Genomic DNA, 8011 nt, shown 5'->3' on the forward strand with positions numbered 1-8011 from the left:
AAGTTAAGACTCAAAGTTACGCCATGCGTTATGTGCTACAACATGGGCTATAGTCACTTAAGAAAAAACACTAGACAAAAAAGCCTCCTTCAGGAACAACAGTAGTATCAGAGTGGTATAATGTCCAGGTTTTCAGACCTTGTAGAAATCCTTGGATTTCATAAAGTTTCAGAACGTTCACTTGGAACGAGTATTTAGCTTCTGCTAGCCATGTAGCTGACTATAATTTGTATGTTTGTGTTTGTGTTTACTGAAGTGTGGCTTCTAACTCACTGTGATGAATGGATGGTTTGTTTGTTCCATACACTGGTCTGGTTGGGTTCAACAACATAACTATACTTACAGGCTGGTAGAAAAAAGTGGTGGCTTGTTTTGAATTGTAACTTCTTTAACCCATTAATCCACAGCATAATTGCAGAAGCTCGTTTCAAAACAGATTGATTACTCCAGCAATGAACATGGCCTTCTATTTCTTATTGTCATCCTTAACTATGATTGATTTTTGCAGTCTATCAATGTCACATTATCTAAAGAACAGATTAAAATTACCAAAGTTTTTCTTGAGAAATGCCTCAGCACTGAAAAGAATACACGTCTTCTATATATACACTTTCACTTCTTATTTCAACATTTGTCCACACGGGAAAAGGAATAGGTCAGTTTCCTGTGAATTAAACTTAAGCACAGTGTATATCCCTCCTTAATTTACAGATAAAATCTTACAGCCCAAACTGTTGATATGAAGGTAATCATTCAGCTGTTGTCTGTAAACTGTCTGTAACAGGGTATATTCATAATCAGTACCATTCTTTTCTGGCTTTTATCTGGAAAGTAGCATGTGTACTTGAGGCACAAAACAGGCAAGAATGCATAGACAGAGAGAGCAAACTCTTCTCTTTCCTTTCACCTCACATTACTAAGCAACAGCCTAAACTATTAACAATGTCTAGAACTGTAAAGAACATGCTGATCTGCACAGTCAACACTCCTGCCAGGAGGATGAGGTTCTCAAAACAACGAAAGTCTCATGCTTATCTGAAACCTGAAGGTTGCACACAGGAAGATCTGCTGAACTGCGGGGGAAAAACAGAAATGACTATTTCCTGGGTATTTATAACATGGCAGAAATTCTATTCTGTGAGCAGCACCACCAGGCTGCAGCAGTATCTTCTGTCCCACTCTTCACTCTGTTGAGGGATGCAGAGAACAGAATGAAAGATCATGTTTAAAAGGGCAAACATTAAATCTACCTTATTCTCCCTCTCCTGATTGTATATCCTCTGTCTATAAAGATTCACCGTACTCCTGGTTACCACAAACGTGGAAAGATTCAATCAAAGTACACTGAATTATTTTCTTTCTAAACATGAAAGTACAAGATCAACAATGCAAAGTGAGACAATGAACAGGAAATTAAGATACACTAACAGACAGCTGATTCTGACAGGAGCCTATCAGGTAGCCTTGAATGGGGACTTGCCTACTTGCTCCCAGGACCAAGCTGAACTTATTTGTAAGAACATTATAAATGAAAATTATTAATTAATAAAAATAAATAAATAATAATAATAATAAAAAGACAAACAACAAAAAAACCAGCTTCTACAGAACAAACGAGTATAATTTGGGGCTGACACCAGACTGTGGCTGGATCCCCTGTCAGGGGCTTCTTTACAACAGCAGGCACTATCACCACAACAAGGAAGGAACATTTGTCTTCATCCACAGTAACCCAGCATTCAGACAAGAAGTTAATAATGAAATTCGTAATGCAACTGTCTGCTGGATATTTTCCCTCTTTATTTAAAGCATTTAGTAGATCACTACTAAGTAAATACTATACAAGATACTCCTTTGAGTTTTCTCATAGAAGACTAAGTGTCTATTGGTTATCAGGTATGGCCAAGCAAGAAATATGCCCATTTTTCATGGTACAAAAGAATTAACATGTGTATCACAACAGAGGAGATGGTCCTTGCTGCAGGGAGTGCAACCAATTCCTCCTCCACTTCTGAGACACAGAAATACATCATCCAAGACCAGAAAAAGCCTCTCTGCTTGTCACTCACAGTCTCTGAGTGGCAGTGATGGAGAGGTTGCTGTAGTAGCAAATTGAATAGAACGCTGCCTAGTCAGATTAATGACAGTCTGCAGACACCCCATACACACAGCCAGCATATCCTCAGAATTTGGAACATAGTCCTGGACAGTTCTGGTGACTTTCTTAAAGAGCCTGGCAGGAAGAAGATCTGGGTGACACCAACCCCCTTACATAAGCATGGGCATGCCACAAGGCAGCTCTTGAGATTCAGTAGCACAGCTACATGAACATTGTTTCTGGCTCTATGCCACAAAACCATTCTTAAGTATTTCGAATTTAGAATAGTTTAGTTGGAAGGGACCTACAAAGACCATCAAGTCCAACTGCCTGACCACTTCAGGGCTAACAGACAGTTAAAGCATGTTAATGAGAGCATTATCCAAATGTCTCTTGAACACTGACAAGCACAGAGCATCAGCCACCTGGCTAGGAAGCCTGCCCCATTGTCTGACCACCCTCAAGGGTGTTTCCTAATGTTTCCTAATGCCAGCCTGACCCTCCCCTGGTGCAAATTCGTGCAGTTCCCTTGTATCATTGGTTATCATAGGTTATCACAGAGAAGAGACCAACATCTCCATGTCCATTTCGCCTCCTTGGGAAGTTCTTAATAAACAAAAAGACTGGAAATTACTTTTCATCAGCATTACTGAGTCTGATGTGGCATAGAAGGGTTTAACTCTCTCTATAATCAATAATACGAGTGTCAAGTAACACAGACTTCTATACAAACAGCGTGACAAAGGTTTCTCAGCTAATGAGTCTAAAAGGATAAGACATCATGCTGTTGACATTTCTTCACTGATAAGTATCAGAAAATACTCCTTTCAAAAAGACGATTGTAATAGAAACTTGGCAGTATTTTAAAGAATCTCTCAGGTGCCTAAGATGATATTTTCATTTCTGGTGACAAACAATTGACCTCTTAATTTATGAACCATGATATTGCTGTGTTGTCTGGGAAAAAAAAAAAAGAGAGAGAGACCATTTAGCTGTGATCCAAAGTCAGATTTAACCCACATACACTTCCAATAAACTGCTAGAAAGGCAAGCTGTTAACCTTCAGGGAATGAAGGAAATTACTATAGACCCAAACCACTGACAACAGTCACTTACTGAATATGAGGAAGCTTGTATATACCCTACTGCAAAGCTTCAAACCAGAATATACTGTTAGTTCATTCAGATTACATTTACAGTTCTAGTTTTGTTTGAGGAAAGAGCTGGGAGGATCTCTCTGCTAGCACAACTGCCCTGACTTTCAACTTATTTTTAACAGGTAATGAGCATGGACATACCAGCATGTCAAAATGCTTGCCAGATTGAGTGTGACAACTACAGTTAGATATTCTTGATACTGATTTCAACTCAGAAGTTTTAGTCCAGCCGCATGGAAAGCATTTTTTAACTCAGTTATCCTATCTAATGAAAACTCTGCTTACTTCAGTCATCTTAAATGATTTGATTTGTTGAAGCCTAAGTCATATCAAGGCCATTTGAAGCCATTATTGGTCTTAAAGAGTCAAGGTGTGTGCTTGTACAACATTGAGATTCTCAGCTGGAATATACTAGACACAATTAAAATGCTATTTATTTCATGTATCATGGCAAATGGTTCATTTATGTTTACTAAGGTAGCTCCCTAAGTTAATGTTGTATTTTGGTTAAAGAACAAAGGAAAAAAAGAGAGACAAGATGCTATTTTTGCCTACTATTACATCAAATAAAAGGTGGTGGTTTTGTTTGTTTGTTTGTTTATCAAGCTGGTGATCTACATGAATCCTTCTTTGAATAAGGTCAATTTTTCTGCAAAATCTGACATACCTGCAAAGCCTTCCTCTCCTAAACTGTCTATATCTATGTCCTTAGCATCTGAGATCATTACAGGAACTACATGTTTTACAGTTTTTCATTATGCTGTCAGTCAGTAAGTCTGACAACAATCCACTTCAGGTCTGAATACAACTCCAGGGAGTAAAACGAAGTATTGCAACGCAATGTTAGTATTACGCTCTTTATTAATCTCACACAAAAGAAAATAATCTAATGCATTAATATCTTAAATAGTACACAGCTGTCAGGAGATCAAATGCCAGCTGTTTCACTGGACAGTACATGCAGCAAATGTGTAATAGCACAGCCCCTGAACTCGAACTGTTCAAGTGAATAACCACAGAAGAAGAACAAAACTTAAGGTTAGGAACAGCATTCTCAAAAATCAAACCAGTGAAAAACCTTAAAAGACACCATAATGCATTTGCTGTGTGGCCAGCAGATTCAAAAATCAGAGTGGTGTCTGAAATAGAAGTCTGAGTTGAGAGTGAGTGAGCAGCACTTTCAGGAAGACTTGTAGCTTCACTGAAAAATCCACACTTGATGCTATTCTCTCCATTTTCAAACAGTTTTGGTTTTCCCAGAATTATTTGTATCTTGACTCATAGCAGTGGTGAATGGATCTATAAAGACTACAGCATTTTGGTGGTGCCTGAAGTCCTTTGGCCTGAGCATGCACCACTGCTCCTAAGGTTTCTTTAAGTTATACCAGCCATAAGGGGCTGTGTCTATATGTCCATACTGCAAATGATCAAAACATTTCCTTGTAGCCGTGGCTTTCCCTTTGTGGCTGCATGAGAGGGACTACATGCAGCTGGCCATATAACAGCAGCAGATTGCCCTCTCTCTGTGCACTCAGTAGTGGGATGTGTGGCTGTCGGGGTCATGGAACTATGTGACCATCAGAGATGCCTGACCCTTGCTGGGCTGGGACAGTAGAGGCATGCTATAGGATGAGAAACGGGCTAACACTGTAAGCTGCATATCTAGGAGAAGGAAAAAAAAAAAAAAGATTGGATAGTATGAAATGGTTGGCAGCATCTAATATGACCACAAGCATCTCTAACTTCTGAGAGTAGGAATGGACTGATAATGCCACACAGATGTCACAGAGGAGGCCCAGGATGAACCTATTTCCATCCCTTTCTCAAACAACCAGTGTGCTCAAAGAGGGTAAAGACAGGTCTTGAGCACCACAAAATTAATGAATTTGGCACAGTTGGAGACAGGAACTCACTGAAAGCACTGGAGAAGCAGAAATGTTGGCATAATAGAAGAAATAATTAGATTACAGCTTGTGAAAAGCTGGCCTATTCTTTAATGTACATAGCAAGGGATAGAAAAAGAAAACTTTTTTTATTTTTTTTTTTAAGATCAAGAAGTGTAGGAGGCCTGGAGTAAAGACTACATGTTCAAACTGTAGTTAGTCACCCCCACAGACTAAAAAAAACATGTGTAGGATTGTTGCATGTTGGCAGTCTGCCCACATCCTGTAACAATGCTCGCAGCTAGGTTTCAAAATACATGTTCAAAATGCCCATGTTTTCTCTCGCTTCCCTTAAATTGTCTTGTTCCTGCTCCAGTCCTTCCCCCAAAAACCCCAGACCATATGGCCCCAGTCATGCTGATGGAGGATTATTGTCCGTATTAGAAAACTACCCAATTTAAAACAAATGGGCTTTTAGAAATACTGCTTTATTGTCATTAAATTAATATCAATACACTCAGAAAATGTTCCTTAGTTATTTTAATTGAAATCAATCAAAGTGAACTTAATGGGGTCTGAACGTTTTTACCATGTGCCTGGACTCTTTGAAAAAGGAGCCTTTGGAGGGGCAGGCCATTAATTTTGGCTTACATGGATTTAGACCACAACTGGCACAACTGGATTTTTAATCCATTTAATGCCTCTGAAGTTTCACTAGCTTTCCTTGTTTGGGTCACACTGCCGCTGATGATGAAAGATCTGCAAAATAAAGTTTCCAGACAACACGGAGCATTTTACACCATTTTTTGCAGAAAGTTGCAAGTTCTGCAGTCAGAGCATGTCTCAGAAGCACTAGCAGGCAAGACTAATGTGTAACCAGTACAAATCCTGATCTCAACCAGTAGCTCCAGTAAAGTAATACATTTAGTACAGTGAAATCACCTGTCATCTATGCTTGCGTGTGCTATGCATGGGATCCAGACTGAAAACCAAGAATGCTAATTGTCACAAAGACCTTCCATTTCCTCTGGTCTAAATTTTTACTTACAGCAATGTTTTAATAAATAAGCATATTCTAAAACTGTTGCAATCCCTAACTGTTTGGAAGGTATGCTGAAGTCGTTAAGCACAGGATGGAGCTATGATCTGCTGTAATCCTCTAAAAAGATTAGTTTCTGAAGAATTTTCATATCTTGGCATTCAGCCAAGATATTATTAAGGTGACAGTTTAATTAGACAAAATTGAAGGAGCTTTCTGAGATACAGGAAGAAAGGAAACCTCACTTGTATGCACCTAGAGGGGGCTTGGGGAAATCTAGGAAGATGTGTTATTTTAATTATGACAGTGTCAAATCTGATCTTCCCTAGCCATGAATGAAAATATCAACTGGAAAAGTGACGTTCAGACTTCTCCATACCTGCACTTGCAGGTATTCCTGTGTTTTTTCTACTTAAACACTGAATTCCAGCTGTGGCCTAACCAGTGTTGTCTGGGCAGGTACAGGCGTGAGAATGAGAAATACACTGGAAGGTAAGAGACAACAGTCAACCTGGGAGGTGCCAGGTTGGAAGATAAAGCCAAAGAGAAAAGGAGAAGAGTGCAGAACAAAGGCAACATCAGAAAATGAGAACCTGAAACCCAGGCACCAAATATGGCCTGCAGCTCCATCTCACACAGTCTCAAGGCATGCCTTTGTTCTGCTATTCTTATTGAATAACATGCTAGCGTTAACCAATGATCTGCAATGATCAGCCAAAGAAGCAGTTCCTCAGCCTGACACAGATGTACAGATAGATAAAACACAACATGAATTAGGTAAGAAATTACTACAAAAACTGCAAATAATGCAGCTAAGTCAGGTTTGTGGGAGAAATTTTTTTTTTTTAAAGAAGCTCTGAAGATGGCAGTAGGTAATATGAGAAGAAAGTTCCTGTGAAAAACTAAGTTGTGTTTTTGTAGTCAAACATGTTTTCAAAGTAGAGTGTGTTTTTGCAGTAGAAAACTAACTTTCTGTATTCAAAGGTAGTTGTGTAGTCATAACAAAGAGAAATGCTAAGTAAGTGGACAGTAGAAGGCCTCACAGTTCCAAAATAAGATAGAAGACTGAGAAAAACAGGGTGATCGGTGTGAGAACAGTTATCTAAACAGAAGAAAGCAGAAGAAAGGAGGAAAAAAAAAGAAAGGGGAGGGGGGGGGGAAGGAGAAATTAAAGTGTTGATCAAAAAAAATTTTACATATATCATATAGAGGAGCATCGAGTAGCTTGTGAACCTGTAGTATTCAGCCAATGAGGAAACAGGGGAGGTGATCAGGTGTTGGGTAGTAGGGAATAAAAGGTTATGATTTGTTTACTATAATGTGCTCCTAATTGGCAGGACACACACCATTGCAATTACGAATAAAATAGCTTCACAGAAGATCCTGTCTAAAGAAAATTATTGAGATTTTTCTCACAGTTCCCAAATGAGAACTTCTGAGAACCTGACACATGCTCCTGAATAAATGTTTTGTGTTAACATCATGATCTCCCATTAACAGAAAAGGAAATTATAAAATACACATCATGAAATACCTGGAAAAGTTACAAAGAGCAGAGACTTTTCCCAAAATCTAGCATGTTGACCTCATAGCCACATTTACAGCTGGTAGCATTTGTTTTGTTTTGCTTTGTTTAAAAAAAAAAAAAAAAAGAAAGAAAACACTAATCCTTCCCTTTTTCACTACCAGCTAGTGGTTTTTTTTTTGTTTGTTTGTTTTTTTCTTGAAGTCTTTTTCCAAGTTTTTTAATGACCAGAAGACATAGCTCTATTTAAGTTTCTCTTAGATCTGTTTATTTTTATCCTCAGGATTTGTTTCTTGCAATGTATTTTGG

This window comes from Anas acuta, chromosome Z (assembly GCF_963932015.1).
Source record: "Anas acuta chromosome Z, bAnaAcu1.1, whole genome shotgun sequence".
Taxonomy (NCBI): Eukaryota; Metazoa; Chordata; class Aves; order Anseriformes; family Anatidae; genus Anas; species Anas acuta.